We start from the raw sequence: 27,746 nt of genomic DNA, 5'->3' as shown, positions 1-27,746 counted from the left end.
ACAGAGCAGATGCTCAGGCTCAAATCCCCCAGAGTTAGTCTCAGTACTTGTGTAATACAGCATTCATCCTTGAGTGCTGGTTTATTCATGAATAACAAATATTTTGTTATTTAGATAAACAATTTTGTGTTCCATGACTGGTTAAAAGTTACAAAATAATCCAAATTACTAAAGTCTTTTGACATCTGCAAGAGTCAATGGGAAAGCTGATGAAGGGAGAGCTTCTGAAGCATGTCTGCTTACAGGCATTGTGGTTAGCAGCAGTTTTGATATGACATAAATGAACTCAACGACCCCTCATCTAGAATCCAAAATTCAAATATATCAGCAGAGGTAGTGTTTACATTTGTTTTTTATTTGACGTTGTGGGAAATGCTGTCCCTTTCTTGTTAAGTGTATATGCACCCTCTTGTGCCTACATGCCTTAAAACCAGAAGCAGCACATCAAAGTAGATCTTAGAAGTTGTTTTGGCTGCTTTTCTCATTGAGCTGTCCATAACAGTGTTAGTAAGGCTGTGTGCACTTTTCAATCAATTACAGATTGGTCTAGCCCACAAATTTGGGATAACATACAAGGCTGCTTTTTTGGAAACTCCTTAGACTTTACTGAGTGCATTATATGCAAGAATTTGAAGTCTTCTACTGCAGTAGAGATGATCTGTTTGATCCTCTATGGTTTAGCAGGTTTGGTTTGTTTGTTTTTTGTTTGTTTGTTTGGTCTTTTTTCTGCATCTGGTTTTGCAACTGAGAAGGGAAGATACATGTTATGATTCTATGGGTTTCTGAAATGCTGGAATTTGCAGAAGGTGTGATTACAAAGTGAAAGGATGATATGACTGGATAATAAAACTTAGCCAGAATGGGTAGAAGATTGGTTGAGATGTAAGGACATGAATTATTCTAGTGTATGTGTGTTAGTAATTATCTTGAAAGTCCTGCATTACACAGTCTGTGCTTGCCAATATATGTGAACTTTCTGTTGCTACGTATTCATAGCTATATGCTTTGTGAATACAGATGAGCACAGCATAAGCAGGCACATGTCACAATCCATCTACAGTCTGGCATCAAGACAATGCTTCTGATGGAAAATTTGGGAGCCCTAAATTTTCAGGTACTTGGTGAGTGCAGAACACCTCCGAGTTTGTCCCTACAATCCTTTGGACTTCAGATCTGTAAAACAGAGTTAATCACAGCATTATTTTAATCAAGACTTTGGTTTTAGTCTTTGTGGCAGAGACTGCCTTTAATAGGGTTCTAGTGTCACTGAAAATGCTGAAATACCACTTGCTTGGGTGCTATGACAATAACAATAATACACACAATGCAAATGTGTCTTCAAAATTTCTAAGTTTCTCTTCACTTCAGCATAGGAAGGCATTGTCTCCCATTTATCATTATCCTTTAGCGTTTTTTTCCCTATTTTTATGTCTTGTTGGCAAACAAAATGCTATTTGCTTGGGCAAATAAGATTTTCATTTCTATAAATAAGGGGGGTTATAGCTTCAGCAAAAGATTTATTTCTGATACTATTTGTTCACATTAGTATATTCCAAGCACCTTTGCATCTTTTAATTTCTTTTTATTTTCTTCAGAGGAAAACCAGATCAAATCTACATGTAGTAAGTCAGAGCAAATTGACTGGAAAATATCAGTTGCTGCTGTAGTTATAAATAATACTACGTTATTATAGCTGTAAAGGGCAAAAAGTCTGCATAGTGACTGAAATGCATGTCCCACAAAGAGCTATATGAAGTTATTCCTGGAAATGGCGTTCAAAAAATGAGCCTGTTCTCTTTCCACAAACCACATACCTGATTTTCAAAAATCATTTTTTATTAAAATGGTACCAAATAACTAATGCCATGACACACTTATTAAAAAGTGACTTGTTTTCATAAGAAGCTTGAAACTAATTTTGTAGAACATTGTTATTGGGTTTGGTCTGATACAAACAAGGTTATTCTAGCTCTATGCTTCTTTTATATGGAGTAGAATGTAACTCTATAGCAAACAAATACCTTGTCTTCTAATGGAATTGAACAAATATATACAAGAAATACTCATTTTTTTATTATTGTTTTTTTCAGTGGTAGTTGTCATATGCAGACATAACTTTTATTTGCTTTCCTCGCTGACAATTTAAGTTCCCTCTCTCTGGGGAAATAAAGAATCAAGAAGACATTGTATTTGCTTTTTAGCAACTTGAGCCTGGGAGAAAAAAGGAAATGTAGTGTTACTTCTGCAGGCTTAGTCAGCCAAATCTATTTTGTCTGTCTTCTTTTTCTGGTTCTTTAAAGCGCTCTACTGGCCTGCTGTTTCTTCGGCCTTTTGGCATGGAACATACACAAATCAGCAGTGCAATATAGAAAGCCCCTCTCCAAGTCTGTTCCCCTAGTGAAAAAAAAAAGAGGATTAAATTTTCAGAGGGCAGACAGCATGCAGCTTGTTCCAGAAGCCCTGCTCCCTTTCAGTGAGGAGCATTAGCTTCCTCCTTCCAAGGTCATCTGAGCAGTTAAGTCAGTCAAAGACAGCTGCAGCTTGCCCTATTGGACCCAACACTCCTGAATTTCCATTTGATATATGATCATTACTTTGCTCCATTTCCTATCACCTTATCTTTTGCGTTTCACCTGGCAGCTGCTGCACTTTTGACACTTTCTGCCTACATAAGATCCCATCCTACAGATAGCAGTGATCAAAACTTCTGGCATTCAGGATCATGACCTGGACGTCTTCAGACAAGGCATGCCTGTGTAGTCAGAGACATGAAATGATCTTCTAGCTCTGCCTGTGCTCTGTTAGAAGGTTATGAACCAGGACGATGTTCAAAAGAGCATGTAAATTCACTAAGAGGCATCCTTCATGTTTACTCAGGAGCCTGATTAGTAAGACTCATAGCTAACAATTCAAACAGTTTTAGAACAGGCTTGTGTCCCTGGCTGGAGCACCTCTCTTTTCCAGTCCCCAAGCAGAGAGAAGCATGAATTAAATTGCTGCTCTCTAGATGAGGACTTTTCTGTTTCTGTTCTTATTTGGTCCACATACTCTGCAGTCTGATCCTGTTCTTTGTACAGTTTATAGTTTTCTGCATTCCCTGCTTTTTAAGATAGAGCATGTTTAGCCATGCATTGCAATGGAGCTTTTGCTAAATTTCCTTGTGTTCATGCAGTAATTTCTTAGGTGAGAAATACTGATTATACTTATTTACGTTATTTTATGTTGCTCAAATTTTATTCTTGAGTGTACCTAAAAGTTAAAACCAGGATGTTTCTCATTCTCTAGCAGAAAACAGGTTTGTCTTCAGGAATATTTGAAACTATGGTACAAAATGTCAAGAGTAATTAGTTAACCACTGGTGTCAATCCTTGCTAAAATCCTCTTGAGAGGTCATCAGTCATCCAAAGCAAACACACCAGAAAACACATAAGCATATCGTAACTAAGCTTTGGGGAATAATGCGCTGAAGTTATCTACAAAGTATACATAGTCTCTTCTGCTGTGCGTGAGACATTTCAGTAACCTCAATTCCCCTGAATCTGTTTGCTTCATGATTTTGTTAAACTCTTTTAGTTTTACGGGTATAGAGTTCTGCCCTTCTTTGCCATCTCTATACTAAAACTGTTTTATCTCTTGTTTTTGTGAAGAACCATGAATGCATTTCTATGATTTCTGGGGCAAATCTATACATGTGCAAGTTTAAACTTTGGATTCTTTGATCATTCATACTGGTGACATTTCATTCTGTTTGACTTCAGGGAAATCCTGTTTTGAATACAAAAAGTGGGCTAAGAAAAGACCAAAAGAAAACATCTAAGAGCTGAGATGAGTGTTTGTAGTGAAGTCCTTACTCACTTGCAATGGTACAGTACCAGCTCTAGATAGCAGGCTTTTACACTTTTGCATTGATAAAAGTAGTAATTCTTCTATTAAGTAAATTTTAAATACTGAGTTCCACTTGTCAGCTATGAATATACAGTTGTATGGGTGCACTTGTTGCTACTGTTTCTGACTCCATAGAAATTGAAGTTAAAAATTCCAGGAAACAAAATATGTGCCACATCTTTGAACTTGAACTTTTCCGCTGCTGCAGTACCCTTAAAGGAAGATAAAAATAGGTATATGTCCTTGTGGTGGTTTAACCCTTGCTAGAACTTAAACACAATACAGTCCCTTTCTCACTTCTTCCACCTGCTGGTGCAATGGGGAAGAGAATCAAAGCCAAGTAAAACTTGTAGGTTGAGAACAGAACAGTTTAATAACTGAAAAATAAAATTATAGTAATGGAAAGGAAAATAACAAAAAGTGAGTACAATAAACCCCAAGACAAGTGATGTACAATGGAATTGCTTCCTGCCTGATGTTCAGCCACCCCCCAAGCAGTGATTTGCCCCCTTCCTGGCCAACTCCTACTCCCTCCTCCGCCCTTTGAGTACTGGACATGATATCATATGATGTGGGATATCCCTTTGCCCAGTTTAGGTCTGTTGTCCTGGCTGTGTGTGTTCCTTCCTTTCCCCTCCCTGCCCAACTTCTTCTGTCCCTCCAGCCTTGTCACTGGCAGGGAATGAGAAGCTGAAAAATCCTTGAATTAAATATAAATTCTACTTAGCAACAACTGAAAACATCAGTGTGTTACCAACATTATTCTCATACTAAATCCAAAACACAACACTATACCAGCTACTAGGAATAAAATGAACTCTTATCCCAGCTGAAACCAGAACAATCTTGTTTACTCTTTCATCATCCACTTTTGTAGTCCTTGCGAAGTAGTTTGAAGCCTTAGATACTGCTGATGTCTCTGTTGAGATATTCTCCCAGCTAGGGTTCTCTGCAAGAGTTAAGCAATGCCCTTGGATTCTTTGGACCAAGGCAAACTCCCATGTGCTTCCTAAAACTAGACACCAGACAAGCTGTTCTACAGGGCAGAATTGAAGTAAAGGAGGCGGCATTGAGATTGTTTGACTTCATCCACTTTAGAGATTGCAGAGGTAAATTAGTTTGTCAGGAATAGTTATAGTGACAGCACTACAGAGCAATCTTGATACTGCCTATAGACTACAACAAAGGAGTGTAATGGGAAAGATTTTTAGTACAAACAGCTTCAATTCCAAATTATTTTCTAAAATAAAACATGTATGTCTTAGTGCATACTACATTAATATTGCTAGTAACAATGATGCTAACAGTTATGTTATTACACAAATAGGTTCCTCCTGATTTTAAGACAGTTAAATAGTTGTCTTTCAGACAGGATGAAATTAAGCAGCTTACTTTGAGAACTGTTTGAAACCATAAGTTTAATTAATTAATGGTTCAGTGTACAAGACCTCTCATAAAGCAGACGTTTTGTGGAAAGGAATAAAACAACCAACAATAAATTAATTTTTAATTTCCTAAGAAATTCAATCAAGTACTAGTTTCTTTTAATGGGTTTTGCCCCTGCTGCCTTGCCCCCCCTCACCCGATTTTCTGATTAGACTATATGTCATCAAAAGATGATCAAACCTTCCTGTACAAGGAGCTCCTGCGGAGACTATCTGGCTGCCTCAGTTTGGAAGTTTTCAAAACCAACTAGAGAATGTGAAGCAAAATAAAAAGAATGGAGCTGAGGAGAAATGAGTATAAAAGTAAAAAGGATTTTCAAGCTGTTCTGGTACTAAGATGTGGCTGCAATTGTCATACTTTATTAATCTTCTTAGCATTTAGTGAATTTTCTGTCTTCATCTTCTTTTAAAAATACTTCTCTGTGTTCATTGAAGTCAGTGGACCAGCTTTTGTGGGCCAAATTTCTAAAGCTGTTTTGACAGATACATCCCTCTTGGAATGGGGCTCCTAGACGCTATTGAAAATTTCACCAAGGTGCCAATATAGATACCTAAGCAGTTTAAAGTGTCACCACGTAATCATTTTCTGTGATCAGGTCTTTATCATCCAGGATAAGGGGAAGAAAAGTTTGAATGATTTGAATAAACCAAAGAACATATGTGATTTAGACTGCAGGAAAGCACAGTGCGAGTAAAAAGCAGAAAAGAAAAATCTGTAACAGTAATTAAAACATCCTTGAGATACCAGATCCTCAAGGTGTCCTAGTTCATGAGTTCAGCTGTGGTATTTAACTGGGTATTTTAAACTGACACTACTTGGAACATCAAAATAATTCATTCAAATTTGTTTAACAATGATAGGGAAGAACTGGTTGAAGAACCTATTGTGAGTGCCAGATGGGCATCAGTCTGCAGGAGAAACTTGTGGCCAAAGTTATTGATAAAGTTAACAAGAAATGAGTATTAAGTGAGTACTCACATAAGGTCATAAAGAATTGTCACGTTATCAACATATGGTCCAGCTAGATGTATGTTCTGCCTCAGATATCAGCCAACACTATAGGCCTCGGTAAGAACAGGAGCTATGCAAATGTGTGGTCTCACATGAATAATCTTCTAGCCTGCAGAAATCTGCAAACCTAAGAATTCTTAAGTTGGAGAAAATGTCTTTCTACTTAATGGCTGTTGATGGATGTTTTTCCATTTATGATTTGTTCAATTTCATTCTGAACCTTGAGTTTTCCTATGGCTTTGGAAATTGCCACAGGTGATAGGAAAAATAATCATAATGTTTCAGCCATAACAGAAGTGACCAGGAAAATAGGAAGGGTCTACAACATCTGTTTCATATAGGACATTTATATTCTCATAGCAGCACTATGAACACCACAGATTTCTCCTGCCAGCAGGTTTCTGTGTTTGGCTGCAGTTGGCACAGGTCAGGATATCATGTCCAGCAAGCTTAGCTTCATGACAGCTACTGAAAAGAGATTTTCAATAGAAGTAGTGGAGCTGACCACCTCCTAGACAAATTAAATTAAAACATTATTGAAACTCCCTGGGAGAGAAGATTAAACTTTTTCTATAAAATTAAACTCCTTGGATGAAGAAGTGGAAGATTCAAAGCAGACATTGTACCAGTGGCTAGGGAAGATAATTATCCTTGAGATAGTGAGAGAAAAATCATAGCAATAGAAAGCTCTTATCCAAGAGAACAAAACTTTTCATATTAGAAAATCTTTTAGTAGAGCCTTAGAGATTAGAAAAATCAAGTTCAAATACACAATAAATATGATCATATGTTCCTCTGCACTGTTCTCTTGAAACTTTATACTGTGTGATACCATGATACATTAACTCTTTCTGACTTTAATCACATATCAAACAAAATGACAAGAGTTGCATGCAGTTTTGTTCTTATGCTCCTCCTACTGGATTAAGAAATTGTTTGTTTGTTTTTTCGGGTGGGGGTGGGGGGGGAGGTTCTGTTTAGGGTGTGGGGAGTTGGGGAAGGGGAGAGTGTGCTGGTTTGAGGCCAGCCAGAACATCTCTTGCCCCGAAAGGGACAAAAGAATGACACACACAAACGGATTGGAGAGGGATGGAGAGTTTAAATGGAAAAGCAATTGGTGAAGCTACAAAAGACTACAAAGGATAGTGCCAAGAATATCCCAAAAGCATACAGAACTCCTCACAGAATTCCCAAAGCTTCCCAACCCTTCCCTTCTCCCCACCTGAGGGTAAACCCAAACCCTCAGGGCTCTTTCTTCCCCCTCCCGCTGCTAGGCAAGTCTCAGGCTGGCCAGGTCTGAGACTGCCCCCCCCCCGCCCCCTCCATTCTCCTCCTGGCACTAGGCCTAGACAGGCCTAGGTGGCCTTGAGGATACTCCCCCGGCATTACCCGATAAGAGAGGACATCTCCCATGGGAGCAGAGAGGGAAGAAAGAGGAAGAGAATGACTTTGCAGATGTATTTATAGGACGCAGGATTTATGGGTAGAAATACGCCGTTTCCTGCGTCCACCCCTGTGGGTGGGTACCTGGGACACCAGAGGTGTATCTCATGTAGCAGTGGCAGGGGGCACCCAGCCTAAACTGCCACAGAGAGTCATGTCTGCTGTTCTCTTCTTTTATTGGTAGGGTCAAGTAAACATAAGTTCTGCAGTTTCAGCATTCTCTGAAGGAACTCATCACATTCAGATGTGGTTTGGATGTACTGGTCCTGATTCACTGACCTTCTGTACTGATGTTGTAGCGGCAACAAAAGAGTGATGCTCTCACATTGTTGGCATCCCTTCAGGCAAACAAACTTGCATCCCTGTTAACCTCCCAATGTTGATGGGATGGACTTTTGCTTTAGTTTATATTATTTAAATTTTTTAGTTCTGCTGATGACATCATCATGTCAAAGCAGTGCTATCTGAAAAGAAAGACACTTCTTGATGGAACCATGTTGTCAGCTGGTTTCAGTTGTCTCATATTGGAGTTCCATTATTATTCAGTCTGTGGACAGAATAATTGCTGGCTTTCCATGGAAACATCTGTTTAGGGGTGTTCTTGGGTTTTGGTACTTTGTTTATATCATATTAACATCTCAATGTACAGGGTCTTCTTAGCACTAAGCTTTATGATCATTTTAGTCTGCAAATGATGACTGAAAATTTGCTGGTTCTGTCACTTGGAATCATGTGGCTTAACCCCACAGGTTAAGCAGGAGCAATTGGGTACTTTGGGAATTCATGTTTGCAGTCTTGTCTCGCTCTTAACGAATGAGTCGAGCTGTTGTTTTATGAAATTAGCTTCACATCTCTCTTTCTTACTTGTATGCCTCCATACCAGGACTTACAAAGAAATAATACCTCTGTCATCTGGGCTTCCTGGATACTTTGTTTAGATCCAGAACTTCAGAATCCTTTAAAACAAGTTTTGTCCTTTTATGGACCAATACCAAGCAAGCTTCAGGCATCTAGTAACCGTAACACTGTCTGCCATGTGAATTAAACCATGTGAATTAGCTGCAGGCAATTCTTCAAGTGTCTTGGTACTTAGTAATAAAGTGGATGTATCTGCATGGTGCACTTTTCCCTCTCAAAATAAGTGGTTCCAAGCAATGTATAATAAAAATGAGTGTGAGTGACCTGTGAAAGTGATGAGAGCACTGTTGAATTAATAAAGAGGGTCTGCCTGTAAATTTGTTTCTCTCATGATTTCATTCTCTCACTTGTAAATCGCAGGATGCTTGTAATGCGTTTCTTAGTTCAAGCACATGTAGCTTACCCAATACCACGCATAACGTGTCTATGAGCTGCTGGTGGTCTCTTCTGCATCTGAGATTTAACAAATATCAATAGAAAAATCCTTTAGGTTAGACTCAAGGTTAGAAATGCAACAGTCATTCAGTAATGATGTATAATAGACTTATGCAAACATGATGAAAAGATCTCAGTGGAATTTTGCCCAAAAATGTTTCCCTTAGGGGAGCATCCTATGGAACCAATTAAGAATAAGAGGATTCTACTGAATTTGTTCCAGATAGCTACTACATGCAATAAAGTGCAATTGCTCTTTTTCTTGTAGAGTTTTCTTTTAATCACCATTCAGGAAAATCATGAATAATTATATCTCTGCTAGAAAATCTTAGAGGCTGGTTTTAAAAATCTGTGCAAAAATTTCCCAGTGGAATTAATTTCTGTAAAATTTGCTCAACATGATCATATTTTTGAGGACAGTTATTCATTTATTTAGTGATAGATTTAAGAGCTGAGTATTTTCACTTGGGCTAGCCAAATCTTGGTGTAAAAGAGCCACATACTTTCAAAATTATGGTTCGTTAAAAAAAAAAAACAAAACACTTCAACCTATACTTCAAAAATCCTTTCTGCTATACACACACAAAGCAGAGGGTTGTGAGCTACTATTTTTCTTATATTGTTAAGAATTTCTAGTATATTCCCAAAATCGTTAGTACTCATCCCACTTAGTTGTCTGATACATTCCTTGTATTTGGTTCTGCTCAGTACAGTTCAAACCTGTGCATGAGTACCAGAACTCTGTCAATGAACCCTGTGTGGAGGTTTTGTGTATGCAAGCTGGTTCGATCAGGCTAGTTCAAGTAGTTCACCACAGCACTGTGTTGTGCCATGTAAACATGGCCAGTGAGCTGAGTCCTGGGTTGACTTCCACAGGACATCAAATGTGGGAGGCAAAGCTGTTTTGACTGACACAGAACTTGAATGGCAGTTAATGGCAGCAAGTGGTTCTAAAACAGTTTCAATGAGTAGAGTGAAGCCCAGGCCCAGTGGGATGAATAACTGTTTTAAAGAATGTTTTGGGTTTAAGCTATCAAAAAGATGTCCCTGTGCTACGTCTAACCATTTGAAGTTTTAAGCCCTTCATGATATGAACGCTTTATAGGAAAAAATTACTAGGTGGTTTCCTGGTCATTAATAGCTCTTATCCAGAAATTTGGTAGTTGGAAAGAGATGTTTGAGTAGTGATAGTTTCTTTGGGAGGAGAAAGGAGGGCTTTCCTGGGGCACTCCATCCTGAAATGTTTGTTTCTCTACTTCTGTCATTTCCTAAATATTTTCTCAACCAGTTCTATTCCTTTCTATTCTGTAAAACCTGTAATATTGGTAGCTTATTACTTCTCTTTGATGACTGTTAAGCATAATTTCCATGTTTCTCACAAAATGTGTTCTTACTACAATTTAACATGGATAAAATACAATTAATAGACTTCTGTCAGCGTTTACCACAAAATTTCTGGGACCTTGAGTGCCCTATATAATCACATTCTGTTTCAGATTACTTTTTTGGAAAGCTTGGGTAACTGTGGAGATGACACTGGAGGTCTTAGAGAGGACAAGCTGAGTGGAAGACTTAGTAGAATGAGGGCCTTCTGGAGTGAATAACTTACTATCATTACAAGACTCAAACAAATGATACTTGTAATATTCCTGGACTACCTGCCTCACTGCTGTACAATGGGCAAAATAGGATGTTTATTTTTAAAATATTTAAGTAGCCAAGGAGCGTGACTTGAGATGGCATTTGCCTAACAATAAATGAAGAATTCAAACAGACATGGTCATAGCAAATGTATGACAGAAGGAATACAAAAATAGTCTCAGGTGCTAGTTTTTGGTAATGCTACGATTTAGTACATAATAATGAAGCTACTTGGAAGCTACTGAGTATGTTAGAAGATACTGGGCTTTGAGCCATTAAGGATCAACAATCATGCTACAAAAACAATAAAGTAGGAATGCTTTGAGCTGAGTATTCCATTACAGACCAACATAAACCTTTCCTTGGCTTGCAGAAAAAGAATGTTAGATGTAGCTCAAAAGAGACTCACTGTTTTTCTCACATTCGTGAAAGCTGAGTATCTGGAAGTAGACTTGGCATTTGAATAGCCTCTTCATGTGACCCCTTAAAAGTCAATCACAACTCATGTAAACTAGAGCTGCATAAAAGGAATGCACTTAAGTGCTTAAGTGTCTGGTGCCTGCCAACCCTAATCAGGCAGCATTGATCAGAGTCTTAAACTGCACAGCACTAATTACTATACTTACACACCCAGTCCATTTGCCACTTCCTGCCTTCATATCCTGCTTTTAATCAGCTGCTCCCTCTCCCTCCACTCCTTCAGTATCCTGTTTCTTTTAGACTAGGACCTCTCTCTTTCTCTAAACTATTACCATTTCATCCTAATACCTCTGTCTTTGCTTTTGTGGGCCCTAGCCATGGCAATACCAAGGGGTAGTGTTCCACTTATCCCAGCGGACACACGAGCTGAGAAATAAATTACTGTAAGTTAACTACCTATTCTGTGTAACTTCCAGAGAGTGGCAGTTTGTAAGCATAATGCCCACACTACACAATCCCATTTTGAACATGATTTGGAACAAAGGGAGATATATGAAGCCAAAAGCAAGGCTCACACTTGTCAGGAGATCTTCCTGTGATCCTTATCCCTGAGATAAGCACACTCCACTATTTGTGTTACAGCTGGGCAGTTTTTCTGTTGTAGAAAAGCAAACGCTATTGAGGACCTGATGAACCAGAGCTGCCTCTCCATCTGTAACTTGATTCTGTGTCAGTTTGTAGTCTTTGTCTTGAGCATGTATGTCAGAAAATACGTGAGATGTCTGTACTGTCCATGAAAGGCCAGGACAAGGTATAGTTTGATCACTGACCATGACTGTGCATCCATATGGCCAGAGAATGACACAGTACAGTTGCTTACAGGGGGTTGTTCACTATGCAGTGCAAATCTCTTGTGGATGCCTGCCTGACATCAGGCATCTTCCCATGACTGCAGGAGGGTATGGCTTGTTTGGCAGTGGGCAGGTGGTTAAAGCACACCCATTCGGATAAATGTACATCACCTGGAAGTGCAAGGAAAGTTTTAGAAAGACTTTCTCTTTTAAACAGTAGGTTATATGCTTTGGACTTGTAAAAAATCTGAGAGTAAATGTGTGTTTCAGTACAGCACTCATTGTCCTTTTGTCTATGTTTGAAACAAGGGAAGTTTTATTTAAAGGGGAAAAAAAAAATCAATCCATGACAAAGTTCTTATTCTAAAAGAGCCACTGTTTTCTGGAGTGGATTCAGAGTGGAAACAAATGTTCTTCTCCATCCTGCTGACACTTCTTGGAATAAAAATAGTTGCTCTGTTTGTCCTTCAGGGTTTTATTGAACCAGGGCTTCAAAGTCTGATTCACTTCGAATTCATGCTTAATGAAGCAGAAGCTTTATTAATAGCAGCTATTAAACTGAGGTAGTGTAATAGAAATTTCAGCTCAACAAGCAGAGTTTGACAATGGCTCAAGCAGCAAAGACTGGCAAAGCTCAGTTGTGATGCACTCCAGAGATTTCAATTCAGTTCTTAATGACACTGCCCATGAATCACTGCCCACATAAGCAGAAGTCTGTTTTCTGGATAAGAAAACCCCTTTACAGGAGGCAAAGGATATTTTACCAACAGTATCAGTGAGGCACAATGTACAAACATTTTAAGAGAAACATGCTACAGAATGTGGGGAAAAAAAATTGCAGCATGTGTCCATCTTTGAAAAGCTGGGAGAATATTTTTGATAGTCAGCTCTCCATTTTTGAGGATACTTGAGAGCCTTTAGTATCTTAGATGCTCCAGGGATGTTTAACATTTGTTGGGGAGAGCAAAGCAAAAGCATACGAAGAGCACCCCAAGGACTCTGAGAAGAGCCAATCCTCATTTACTGTAGACAGCACTGAGTCTGAGCTAATTAAGCTGTGCAAAACACAGGATGAGTGTGTGTACAGAGAAACCCAGCCTGGGTTTATACCTAAACCAGCTGAGGCACAGCAGCCTTGACTGTGGCCTGAATTCTGTGCTCCACAAAGACATCTATTCTGCTTCTTGACAGACAGGGAGCTATTGTAACTATTTGGCAGCACACCTGAAGTGTTAAGACTGTTCCATTGCAGCTGCTTTTGCATCGAGCTGTCTTGGGAGCTGCTTCTCCTAAGGTACTATTTATTCACAGATAAATTTGCTAGCAGGTAATGTGAGTTGATCAGACTTGTCAAGTCAGAGAGGCTAATTAGCAGCTTACATTCTCATCTCATCCTCTGTACCAAGTGATCCCAAATACTTCACAGAGTTAACTAGTCAATATTTAAAGTACATTACACAAGCAACAGATGTATTGCTTCATCTAGTTATTGATCTTTACTTGGTGACTAACTAAGAGGCTTGGTTCAAGGCTAGGTATTTACTGAGAACTATGAGAATAGTATATAAAGAGACAAAAATTCTGCTGATGTAGGTAAAGTCCAGAAAACCGAGTAATTTGCTGTAAAAAAAAAAAAAAGAACAAACCCAAAAAAACCCCCACCAATCCAGGAGCAAGTGTATTCATAAGTAAGATCTAGACACTAGGGGAAAAGCATGAGTTCTGTCACTCACACTGGTTTCATGAGTGATCTCATCAATATATATAAATATCTGAAGGGAGGATATAAAGAAGAGGAAGCCTGGCCTTTGCAGTTCCTAGTGACAGGACAAGAGACAATGGGCAAAAATTGAAAGACAGGAATTTTCTCTGAACATCAGGAAACTTTTTTTTTTTTTACTGTGAGGGTTGTAGAACACTTGGCACAGATTGCCCAGAGAGGTCATGGAGCATAGGTCCTTGGATGTGAGATAAAAGAGGTATGAAAATGGTCCTAGGCAGCCTGCTCTAGGATGGGAGCTGGTCTCTTACCTTGCACTTGATCTTGGGACTAGGACCAGATCAGCTTCTAGTTTCATGTTTTCAGTGTGGTAGAGGACTGATATTTAAACATTGTCATAGTACAATCAATAACTTACAAATAAGTATCAGTTAACTTTTAATTTCCATTTCTTCCTAGTGTATCTTCTGTACAGAACTAAGGATTAAATGCTGAATTTTTGTGCATCTGTATTAAAAGGTTTTCAGTTTTCTAAAGTGGGGAAGATTTAGCATAGTGTTGGACTACTTGAGATATCTTTTTAGACAAACTGAACCACTATGATTTGTTGAAGGTGTTCTAAAATCAGGAAGGAAAAATCATGGAGGTCATTAGAGAACCTGCAAAGGAAACAAAGGCTTGGAATTATGAGTAGAATCAAATTCTGGATGAAAATTATTTATATTCATAAAATTATAAGTTAAAATTAGTCTGTTATATAATGAAAATAGAATTAATTTCAGAGAGAGTTATAGAAACTATAAAGATGCACTAGCTCATATAGCATATTTCTAGTGATTTTTCAGATGCTCTTCAAGAAATTTCTAAATTAAATATGTGAGATGTTTATGTCAGTTATTAGCAGACTATTTTTTCCAATATTTGTGAATAGTCACAAGGGAGGAAAATTATAGTGTGGAAAATTTTAGGCACCTTTTCCAGAACACCCATAACTCATTTTTGTTTTGTTTTTTTTTGAATCACTGCAATTCCATTATGATTCATTAGTTGTAGACTTGAGAACTCTGAAAAGCCAGCCCTGAATTACTGGAAGGTGTTACAGCCCTTTAAATTGCTAAAAAAAGAAATGCATGGTCAAAACCTACAGTGACTGGCATGTCTTTTCAGCCTGTTGCAGAGCAGACCTATATTTTGCACTGAGAGTGCCTGAAGTTAATGGTTACTCTGTAGAGACTAACGTGCGTTACAATGTCTTTCCTATTTTTTTTTTTTAACTGATGCCGCCAAAAAAAATATAAACCCAGACTGCTTTGAAGAATGAGAGGGACTGAAAGACAGGCAAGAATTGCTCTCTGAGGAGGGAAGGATAATTAGATTGATTTTTTTTTTCAGGGCTGGTTTGGTTTGGTTTTGTTTTTTCTTTTTAAATTAAGAAAACAGACCTCAAAGCTTTATTATTAAGAAGTGAAAATGGCCATATGTGATCACATGTTATACTAGCTTTCAGATGTGCAGGAAGGATTAGTTAAACACATCATCTTGGGTCTCGTTAGTAAAGAGGAAACAGAGGAAGTGGAACTTCATCAAGTTTATGTGAATCCATAGAATTTATGAAGTCCTGCTGTAAAACTCACTCCTCCTGTAGGCTCTTAGCAGTGAAAATGAAATTACGGACCAATAGATCTCAAAAGCTATCGGACAATACTGCTTAAAGTAAAAGAATGAGGTATTTATTCAACAAACATAACCACAGTAATGCTGTAAACTATAACAGCACAGAATCAGGTTGAAATGACCTCTTGAGGTCATCTACTCCAACTCTTACTCCTTCCCCACCTCAAAGCAGATCCACTTTCAAAATTAGATGTAACTGTAAAGAACATAGTAAGGCCTCAACTTGTTTTACCTGTCTTCCTGGATAGAGGTTCCCAAACTACTCTTTTCCTGTGTTTGGCTATCCTTATTGCAATTTCCTGTCTTATTTCCCTTGCTCTGATATTCATCTGTTTGACTTTTGTCCTTTCAATTGTGTCTTCAAGAAAAACGTGTGCGTTATTGCGTAGCTAAGAATGGCAATCAGTTTCCTCCAGGCAGAGGAAATTCAGCACTCAGCTTCTCTTCATCTGCTTTATACTGGAGATCCCTTTCAATATTCTTGTCCCTCTACTGGATTATCCAGTTTTTCAGTGTCTTATTCTGGGAAAACAAAAATGGAACAAAAATTTTGGGTACAGCCTTGCTAATGCCAGACACAGGGAATAATCACACTCTACACATTAGTGTGCTCTTACTGCAGCCAGTATGAGGTTAAGTATTGATCAACAAAAGGGTAACAGTGGTAACTCAGGCACACCTTGTCCACCTGGCCTTTTCTCCATTCCAAAAAGCTGCTTTCTACTCCTTCAGCCCCCAGCCTGCACTGTTGCAGGGGCTATTCCATCCATTCTGTATTTTATGCCTCATATTTACCAGTCTTGTCAACCCATTTTTCCAGCCTACTGAGGTCTCTCAGAATGGTAACTCAGCCCTCCTATGTCAGTGGCTCCCTCCATTCGTCTGGTGGCATTCCCATAGGATATGGTCTGCAGTGTATGGCACACTGACTATGCACATTTGTTTGCAAAATTCCTGCTAGTCAGAAAAGGCAAATTACTAACAGACAGGATAGAATATAAATTATACTTACAGGTTAGATTTTGGGTTTTTTTTCAAAGCCAGAAACAAACTGTCTAGCAAACCCCCTTAGACTGAATTTAGCTTAAGTTTTGTAATAATGCAGCTACAATCTCTTTGTAAACTCAAGAAGTGCACACAAGCGGATGAAGACAAAGTGTAAGTTATTTTATAGGCTATTTCAGTTCAATCTTCAAAGTTGGCAACAATCACTCAGATATATATTTCTCTGATAATGTATAAAATGAGTTTTGTTTTGCAGCCTAAATAACAGCAGGTCAATAAGACACTAAAAGTCAATATCTGTCATCTGCTTATACATATTTAATTTGCTCTGAATGAGTCATTACATATTTTGACCTGGAAAAAGATCATGTTTAGTAAGAGGTTCTTTAGGTTAATAGATAAGAAGGAAAAAGGTTTATGATAATCTACATATACTCAACCTTCATATGTGCAGACATTTCTGAGGTATTGTAATGAAAGGGAATAAATATTAATTACCCATAAAACAATAATAAATGATATGGTAAACAGGTATTAATAAAAATATTAGTAACCCTTTATTAATACAAAAATTGCCAAACTTGTTGAATAGGATCGTTGTATGGTATATAATATATTTAAGCATTTGTAGAAAAGTATTTACCAGGTCTTTGTGTTGAGGTTATTTGGTTATTTTGTTTAAGCAGTCCATTACAGGCTATCTGTAAAGGAAAACCCATCATTTGTGGTTCAGTTATTGAATAATTTTTATGTTGCATTAAAAATGTCAGATTCTGAGTTTGTTAACCAAACCCATAATTTCTAATCCAGATATTCTAGAATTGGTAAGAAAGCCACCTGCCAGGAGTGTGCTAGGTGCGGTTAATCTTGTAGTGGATTGCTAAGGCTGCCAATGATCAGCTCCCCTGTCTGGACAAGAGATGCAGGCTCAGTGTCCCTTGTCTGTAGGATACAGTCAACATGTTCCCTGAGACATTTCCCAAATCTCCAGCCAGCCATGGGTTGCTATGCCACTGAAAGCAGGAGTGCAGTGTCTAATGCTGCTTTCAGCAGTTCTTCTGTTCAGCTCAATGCACCGAAGCCTTGGAGATAGTGCTTTAGGTGTTCAGGTTAGGCTTCTGCCTTTCTCTGAGACTTCTGAAGTGGAAGTTGGACCCTTTGCAAAATTCAACAGAGTTGAAGCTCATTTTACACAGCTGATACTGGGTATCTAACCGAGCATGGCTAATGACATATGTGACTTGTAAATCATACCTTATTTAATCAGTGTAACATCTTAAAGAACTAGATTCAGTCAGATGAGCTAACAAGGACAGGAGCTCTAGACAGAGCAGAGGGCAGAAAGGACTCAGGTGTACCCCTCTATGTGATGAGATCACTTGTATCACATCCAAATGTAATTCATTGGCAGGTGATTCAAAATGATGTTTTCCTCTTTGTATTATTTCACAGTTATGTGTGCATTCTCTGGTATAATAATCTTTCTCTTTAATGTGTTATCATCCTCTATCAGACCAAAATGAAGTGTGAATACAGATGGCTACTAAATGTAAATACCAACATTTCTTCAAAAGGTTCCCTTTACCTTGCTTCCCTTTTCATATCCTCAGCAAAAGAATGAAAATTTATGTAGGTGCTTTAAAACTGTACTGAATCTTTCGACAGATGGCAGGATCCTCCCTAGGAATTAGATAAAGTGCTGACAGATAAGACCAGATAGTTAACCTTTGCCACCAGAGGTGCTAGTGTTCAAGGGTTATTGTTGAGTAAATGAGAACATCCCAATAATTGGTGAAATAAAGATTACAGAACATTAGCTTTTATGTGAAATTCTAAAATTACATTTATTGGCCAATTCACAGAAAGTGCTGTAGTGACCACAGAATTGAATCTGGTTTTATACATGTACAGGCCAAGTTTTGAAATAACAGATTTATATCCATTATGCATTTAATCGGTCATGTGGAAAACACATGGGTAACAACAATGTGGAATTCATAAAGGACTACGCAAATTAACATGACTCTTATGAAATCTATCACTATGCCATGGACAGGGTTTTGTACAACTGATTCCTACTGTTAGATTTCCTGTATACTATGTTGTGCCAAAATTTACTGTACATTTTCAAAAGGAAAGAATTTTCTCCATTTTCAAAAATAATTTTAATTTCATACTCACCTTTTTAACTGCGTATAGTCTATTAATTCATCATTCTGTGTAAACTATATAGGCTCAGGCTTTTGTAAATGCATTTAGCATCTGCAATGAGACATTTCAAGATGTGGTTTATGATGGTTTCATATACACATTAGGATATTTTATATAATGTGCCTCTCTCCTGCACTGAAGAGTCTCTTATTCAGAGACACACAACCATACAGAATATGTTTATTTGAATCCCATCTGATCTTTTTTTTGTTATTTTTTTTTAATCAATAGAAGTGGCCACAACTACACAGAGACTGGGCTGCTAGGAAACAATCTCAAGTTACAAAAACACATGCTACCAGCTGCAGTTACTGCTCCTCAACAAGAACTTACTTATGTGGTAACACAGAAACAAATCTCAGATTCACAGATTGCATGGGGTTGGAAGGGACCCTCAAAGGTCATTTCATCCAACCTCCCAACAGTCAGCAGGGACACCTCCAACTAGATCAGGCTGCCCAGAGCCACATCAAGTCTGATCTTGAATGTCTCCAGGGATGGGGTCTCAGCCACATCCCTGGGCAGCCTGTTGCAGTATTTTACCACTCCAATTGTAAAGAACTTCTTCCTTACAGACAGCTTAAATCTATGCTGCTCCAGTTTCAAATCATTGCCACTTGTCCTATTTCTACAAGCCCTTCTAAATGGTTCTTCCCCAGCCTTCCTGTAGGTCCCCTTCAGATACTGAAATGTGGTTATAAGGACTCCGAGAAGCCTTCTCTTCTCCAGGCTGAACATCCCCAATTCTTTCAGCCTGTCTTCATAGGAGAGGTGCTCCAGCCTTCTGAGCATCTTTGTAGCCCTTCTCTAGACACACTCTAGCAGATCTATGTATCTCTCTTGTGTTGGGGGTCCCAGAGCTGGACACAGTACTCCAGGTGAGGTCTAACCAAAGCAGAGTGGCAGAATCGCTTCTCTCACTCTGCTGGCCACACTTGTTTTAATGTGGCCCAGGTTGCTATCCGTCTTCTGGGCTGCAAGTACACATTGTTGGCTCATGTCCAGCTTCTCATCCAGCAGCAGCCCCACGTCCTTTTCTGCAGGGCTGCTCTCAATTTCATCATCTCCCAGCCTGTATGGATACCAAGGATTGCCCACACTGCATGTGAAAAATTCTTTTTTCTTTTTCCAGACAGGTGAAGTATCACTTTTTGCTATCAGGCTATGATGAAATATGAAGTAGAATTGCACCAGCCAATTAGAGCTCAGAGCAGATACATTCAGCATGATGACATTATTTCTCAGGTTTTCAAAATCCCACACTCTCAATAACATATAAGATGTTTCAAAACTATGTGATTAATTGTAACTAGAAACAATCCCTCTCACCAATCTCCAGCGTTGTGCTCTGCTGCTCATCACAGCTGAAGCCATGTTTTATAATTCCTTGCTCAGGATTTTTTTTTCTCTCCCCTTGTTTTGCAATCTCACCTTGCAGGCCTTAATCATCCCTCCACCCTTAAGAGAACACTGGAAGGCTTAGTGTGCTCACTCTCTGTCTTACATAATCCTTTTATACAGAGCAAATGAGGAAGACAATTGTATTTCACCCAGGTCTTAGTGATACAGTGGGACTTCAAAGTACTAGGATTTCAGTTCTGTTTTGGTTTTCAGGTACAGAAAGATGGAAAAGAAGGAAACACAATTAAGTCTTAACCTGCCCTCGTACGTTCTGTACTACATTTCTGTGTGCCTGTGTAAGCAGGCTTCTGAATCAGAGCAAAGTTTGCTTGAGATGTGCTCAAAAACTAACCATACAGTCACTGTGCCAGTCAGAGACCGTAAATGCTTTGCAGATGTGCAAGATGATGTTAGGCAAAGCAGCACTCAGAAAGCTGATTCAATTCTATTTCTTTACAGCAGTTAATGTACAGCTAGAAATCTTAAGTAGTTGTTTTAGAATGTTGCTGTTCTGTGCCAGAGGAGAAACAACATATACTAATCTGTCTTTTTGGAAGGAAAGCATTGCTGATAGTTCCTATTTAGTGTAGGGACGCTCAAAAGCATGGGCACAGGAACGACAATGTCTGGTTTCAGACAGTGAAGATGTTTTAAATTTTAACACATTAGTATTTTGTAATATGTGGTTGAATCCACTGTTTATTGACTGCCTTTGTTAAATCATACCAACATAAAAGACACTGCCAAACTGTGTGAGAATTTATCCATTGACTACAGCACAGATATTTTAAAAATCAAATTTATTGTTTAACCTTTGACAACCTACGCTGTGACACACACCAACACAGAGTACTTTAACAGAGTGAACTGACCATGGCTAATTGAAGGAAACACCGGAGAGTTTAGCTTGTGTATTAATGATATTTCATCAAAAGGTAAGAAACATGAGACTGAAGGGATGAACTGGGAGGAGGAAGGATTCATAGCCTCTCTAATAAATGATCAAAGGCAACAGACTTGATAGCTATCTAAAAATATTCAAAGGATATAAATCATGGTTAGAAGAATTTTTTAGGGTGGTGCAAAAGGGACTAATGAGATAAAAATTACAAAAAGGATTATTTAAATTCTTTATCAGGACAAGCTTTCTAATGGTGAATTCTACCAGACTCTAGAATAATCTCCCAAGGGAAGCAGTAGAAGCCCCAGGCTTAGAAACATTTAAGTAGGTTGAAATACCCCCCACCCCCATCCCTAACAATAGAAAATATATTATAGGGAGCAATTCTGCACTGTTAGCATAATACTCTACCTGCACTACTTTTTCTTTCTGTCTAATAGACTTTATTTCTAGGATTTAATGAATCTAGCAGAGACTTCTAAACACATTAAAATTTAGGTGAAATGGTTATTAGAAATCCTGCCCATACAGTGTATTACTCTGCAAAGCAATAACCCACTCTGGTGGATCTTCCCATCCCTGTTGCAAAACTGCCTGTTAACCAGTATGTGGTCACTTAGAAATTTGGATCATTACAAAAAGTTTATTTAAAGGCCTTTGCAACACGGAGTACAGTCCTTCTTGGTTGTTCCCAGTTCCTCATCCAACCTGTGGAGTATGTTGATTGCAGAAAATCTCTAAAACTAATCCACACAGTTGTCCATGCACGAAACTTCCAATTCTTACCTCAAATTAAAATGTGTGGTACCTATATAATTAAATTAGAGGCACTACAGACAACACATTTTGACCCAAATCACCTTGAGCCTGCCTTGGCCGTATAGTATTTCCTACTGAATGCAGACACACTGTAGCGATAGTTCTAAGGGTCTTGCTCCCTTCCAGCTCTGCAAGAGGTAGAGTAACTAGGGAAGCAGCTACAGCCAACAGCAGCCACCCTAAACAGCTCAAGGTTCTAGTTCATTACAACCACCACCTCAATGTGGTTGAATGAATGATTTTTTTCTTTTTTTTTGGGGGGGGGGGGAGTATACATATGTATATATGTATACACATACAGGTGCATATATATACATGGTCATCTCAGAACCCTTCAACATCCTGTATTTGTTTCCTTCATGTTGGTTCTGACAGCTGTGACTTCTGGACATGAACATAGCATGTTTCTATTTCCTTGCTGTTTCACACTCAAGATTTTAATCTCTCATTTCTAAGAGATTACATTCCTACTTTTTTCACATCAGCTGGAAACCTTTACTCTTTCTCTCTGCTACTCACAAATTATTATTTTCTTCTACCTTCTTGCTCACTCTTCACTAAATAATATTTCATTTTACTAAAAGAACTGGCTGCAGTCGAGCCATTCCACATACCAAGAGCACACCAAGCTAAAAACAACCATCTACCTTCTCATCTATATATGTGCATATTAAGCAGATTGTAGTCAAGAATTTGTTGCCAAGTTCAGTACTGGTTTGAAATGTCATTGTAGTCAAAGGTCTGGTCAGATTTACCTGATGGAGTCTTATGTACCTGATTATATATTAGTGCAGGAATAGAAAGAAAAAAAGATATTGTCATTTTCACAATTTGGGTTGTTTGTTTTTTTTTTTTTTTTTTTCCCTAAAGATACCCTGAAAGCTTCAGCCAAAATTGATTTTATGGGTTAATACACCTAAAGGAACCTGAAAGAAGTTTATATCCAGTTTCTCTGAAAATCCAAAACTGCACCCAGATTTATACAAAAAGAATAGAGAGGGCAGCAGAATGGCCTTTTACTCCCCCAAAATTTTCTGGGTTTCTGAAGTGTGACGGAATGCAATTGTAAAACCTTTGTCCTCCATTTGGAGACAGCTTCTCTTTGCAACTGGCAGGCTTTGTGCACTTTGCCTAGTGAAAGCTGCACTCTTTCATCATACAATGCACTTAGCTGAAAAAAAAGCAAAACTGCTTCTTTGTTATCAGCACAAACACTGATAATACACAACCTGTAGCTGCAGCAGCTGATTCCACAATTTCCATATGAGTTCAAGTTGAAAAAAGGAATAAGGGTGCTTTCTGAACTCTGTTTTAAATGTTTGTAGTGTTTCACACTATTTTGACTGTTTCTTCATGGGCAATAGCTAATGAAACAGGAGCCCAAGCTTCTTGACTGTAACCTTTGTGTCATTTGTTTTGTGCATGCATAGGGTGTTCCACAATGGAGGGCTGTAAGTAGAGCTGCAATGGAATTACTGAATCGTAACACCACCAAGCTCTTTGACAGTGCTTTTCATCTCCGGGCTCACAGCACTTTGTGAAGGATGACAGTAGCATTATTCCTATTTACAGGCAGAGAAATGGATACTCTTGCTAGTGAACCACTGTCGATAGCTTCTCAAAAGGCAGCAAAATGCCTGTAGAGGAAAAGGGTACCGAATCGGGTAGCTGCCTTTTCATCACCAGGAATCACTATAACATACAAAACCTTGCATTAAGCTTCAATAATGTGGGTTAGAATTGTTTATTATTTGAAACCTCTTTGCTAGACTGAGGGTTGTGAATGAAAGCCCCTGCTCCCCTTTCACTTTTGCTCTTTTCCAGCATTGTGAATTTTTATGCTCATGTCTTTTTTAAGGGGGGAGGGGGGATGAAACCCTTCAACCTATACTAGGCTTGTACCTTATTACTCATAGAAAGGTAATGAAGTATAATTACCTTCTGAGGTATCATTGGAGTAACTTTCCCAGTTGATTTTACAGAAATATTTCTTGAGATTGGGTGTGTTAACAGAGTATGTACTTTACACCGATGTAGCTTTAGTGGTCAGATTTTAAACTTGCCTTTACTCTCCATGCTAATGAAAAAAAAAAAAAGAATCTGCTGTCCAGAAGAGACAAAACCCAAAAGACAAAACTCCCTAGTGCTAAAGCAACCAGTCTGATCACCTATACCTTTGAGGGACAAGGGAGGCTATTGAGGATGGGTCATGAACACAGCTTATCATCTTTCTCAGCTTAGCCTGAGGGGACAGAACCCTACTCACCTTATATGGCTGGTGAATCCAGTTGAAACATGAGGAAGATCATGCTTATCTAGCACAGCATCATGCACAATTAACAGCAATATTTTTAGTAGTATCAGCTATGATTTTACTTGTGCTGTCTTTCTTTGACATTATTTTTTAATTATTATTTCTATCATCTCCTCAGATTTCCCAGCTGGTGTATGAAGACTGCCTTTAAGAGATAACAAGTAAAGATGAGCAGCTACAGGGACTACAGGGATCTTCCAGAGGTGCATCTATCTCATGGCTGGTTGTCAAAAGTAAGTGAAACACCAAGATGATGCTGCTTCACATATAGGTTGCCCCCCAAAAGTTCCACTTTTTTGTTATGTAATTTTATCAGGGCAGAAACAGAGCTTGGCCATTTGTATTTGATTTCCATCTATCTAGCAAGATGACTACCATCTCACCGGGATTCTAAAAAGTCACAAACTGGCCCATTTTAAGGGCACAGGTTTCCAGAGTCTCAGAGCAACTCTGGATGTGCTAGCTGAATACATACAACTTCACAGAAAACACTGGATGGAAGAGCTGTATTTCCAGGCTAGGTAATATAACTATATAACTATATATATATATATATATATATATACACACACACACACACACTTACATATAAAATGAAATAATTTAAATTTCTTTGTATACAAACTATTTTATGTAGATATGCAATATGATATCTCAGTTTGTTCATGTTTGGTTTTGGGTTTTTTTTTCCAAATTCTACTCCTATCAGCACTGTTATTTCTCAGTCTGGCAAATGGCAATATCTGTCCAAAACTGTATTTCATGACACAGTTTTATTCATCAAGCAACAACTATCTTAATAAATTTAAAATCCCTTTTACCAAGCTCTGACACATTTATTTTTCTGCCAAATGAGCTGTTCTCTTGGTGTTAACCTACTGGTGTTTTTTTAAGAGCTGTCCAGAAGCAGTACAGAGAATACAGCCAGGAGCCAGCTACACTCCAGAGAGGTGAAACAGATCTGCCAAAAAAAGTCAGGCTATTAGTCACTATGTTAGACAGCAAGATTTTTAGCATTTGGCTCCTCTGCCTACTGCTAGATTCCTGGAAATTATTTATATGGAAATTGTATTTTGCTATGAGTTTTTATTGTTTTCAAGAAGCATAAAAAGATGATGGAGATGTATTGGTATTGAGCTATTGAATCCAGGCAGCATGTGTGCATTAGGGGAAGAGGAGACTTTTTTTGAAGCCCTGGACATGCCCTCACAGTTTAATTTCCTCTCCCTCTCTAAGTATCCCTCTGTTTCTGGTTTACTTGAAAAGATGAAATATCTGTGGAGGGGGTAGCAGTGAAAAAAGAAATACGAGCTACTGATCACAAAAAGCAACTTAGGCAATTACAATAATTCAGAGAACAGAGTGCATCATCATTTTGATTTTGCATTTGTAGGTGTTGTAGCTTTAGATTACAACTTCAAAAATTTGAAGGCAGCAGTCATTGATGTGGCAACATTTTAGACCTCTGGCATCCCAGAGCCCTGGTGTCAAGTATTACAGGTACCTCTTCAGAGAAGGTTTTTCAGCTGCTTTTGTTTATAGCTACTGTAAAAGAGCCACCTTTATTTGTGTGTCTTCATCGCTCAGCCTTACAGCTGGGCTGAGAATAAACACTTCTTTCAGAGAGAAAACAAGAGACTCTCAGCTTTTGATTAGGGGAAAAAAAGAAAAGTGTGTGTGTGCATATGTTTGCATGTATATATATGTAGATCTTCTGGTTTTGCTTTAGATAAGTAGTTTACATTAAAATAATTCACAGAAGGGAGGAAATACTGTTCAATTTTTTCAGAACAACTGGTATTTCTGTGTTATTCTACTAGTAGACTTTTTCTCATGAAGCCCTTGCTGCCAACTTCCATACAGACATTCTAATTCTAAGGTTCATGCCATGAAGTCTCTCATTCTCACTACCATATTGTGAAAAGGATTTTTCTATTTATGTGAATGAAAAATGCTGGATAATGCACTCCAGCATGAGTAAAGTAAGTACAGTGATACAGTTGTTTGCTCAATAGCTTGTTTCAAACCAGTGATAATACACATTCCTGTATTACTTTGCTTAGGTTTAAAAATGTAGGTTTATTTTCAGTAGAGAAAAATACTTTGTTTGCTGCGTGTGTAATGTACCAGCATGACCTGAAAAGATTTGCTTCCAGTAACAAATAGATAAAAATCTACTAGGGGAAGAAACACACTGATGAAGAGCATGAAGAATTAAAGGCTGTCAGTAAGTTTATAAATTGCTGTTTTAAAGTTGCCTTAATGTTTGCTGTACTAAAAACAATAATAAGGATAATATCAGAAACTTAAAAAATAATTTAAGTCCATTTAAATCTGAAATTCACAATTAAATACATATTTAAAATATTTTTTTTCTGCATAGAAAGCTTTGCTGATACGTGCTGATAACAAGCATGAAGAGCCTGCTTCATGTCACTAACAGAAATTAACACTAGAAATTTATTTAGGATACTAGGGATGCTAGAAAATGATCTAATAATATTTCTGTTCAAGATATTCAGAATTTTTAAAACCAAGTTTTTATGAAAAAGAAAATTTGGCCAACTTTACAATCTTTATTTCTACAGATAAATTGTATTTATTTATGATGTTGGCTTGATTCTGCAGATACTCTTTTTAGTTTAATACATGTGCATGATCAGAATAAAAATAAACTATGACTTCTCACATGAGAAAATTCCTATATTGCCAGTCTTAACAATGATGCCAACATGATTTAGGTTGGACATTAGGAAACATTTTTTTCCCCAGAAGGGTTGTCAAACCCTGGAACAGGCTGCCTAGGGAAGTGGTGGAGTCACCATCCCTGAAGGGATTTAAAAGGTGTGTAGCTGTGGTACTGAGGGACATGGTTTAGCAGTGACCTGGGTTAATGGTTGGACTGGATGAATTTAAAGGTCTTTTCCAGCCTAAACGGTTCTATGATTCTATGATTTTTGGCACAACAAAAAAAGACCATGAAAATTGCTAGTTGTAAAATTAGTTTTCTTTTTTTATTTACTTCCTACTTATTAAACTACATGGTCTAGTTGCTATCAATCTTTCTCTGCAACTATCAGATGCAGAAACTGGAATTAAAAGGCTCCCCAAACCCACATGGGATATATACTCTATATTCCAAAATGTTTAGAAGCTACTGATAATTTATGGTATTGAGGAAGATAGATAGATTCCCTCAAGATTGCTCAAGTTTACTCTGCAAGATCAGCTACCATTCATGGGTGCTCAAGAATGTCCTTTTGTGGCAAGACTGACTGACTGCTTGTTTCTCTGGGAGAGAGAAGAGGAGGCAGGTTATTTTAAACAGCAAATTACAAAATCAAAAGTCAATGATGAAATTACAAAGAAGAGGAAGTAAGTACTTGTAAAAAACCCAGGCAAGCCACTAGGCAGCATTCACTTCTATGCCAATAGAACATTATCCTAGTAAGTCCTGCATCATTTGGTATGCAGAGCATTTGGAGATGCAAAGAGAATTAATTAAGTAAAGGGGACAAAAACCACACCACACAGACTTAACAACACATTGTATGTAGATTTTCTTTTCTTTGTCTTTTTTTTTTTCTTTTTAAACAACAGTGTGTAAGAAAAATATGCTGTGTTACCATAACAAACTAAAATACTCTCTCA

Source organism: Indicator indicator, chromosome 13 (genome assembly GCF_027791375.1).
Source record: "Indicator indicator isolate 239-I01 chromosome 13, UM_Iind_1.1, whole genome shotgun sequence".
In the NCBI taxonomy this organism is placed as follows: Eukaryota; Metazoa; Chordata; class Aves; order Piciformes; family Indicatoridae; genus Indicator; species Indicator indicator.
This window is presented reverse-complemented; position numbering follows the sequence as displayed.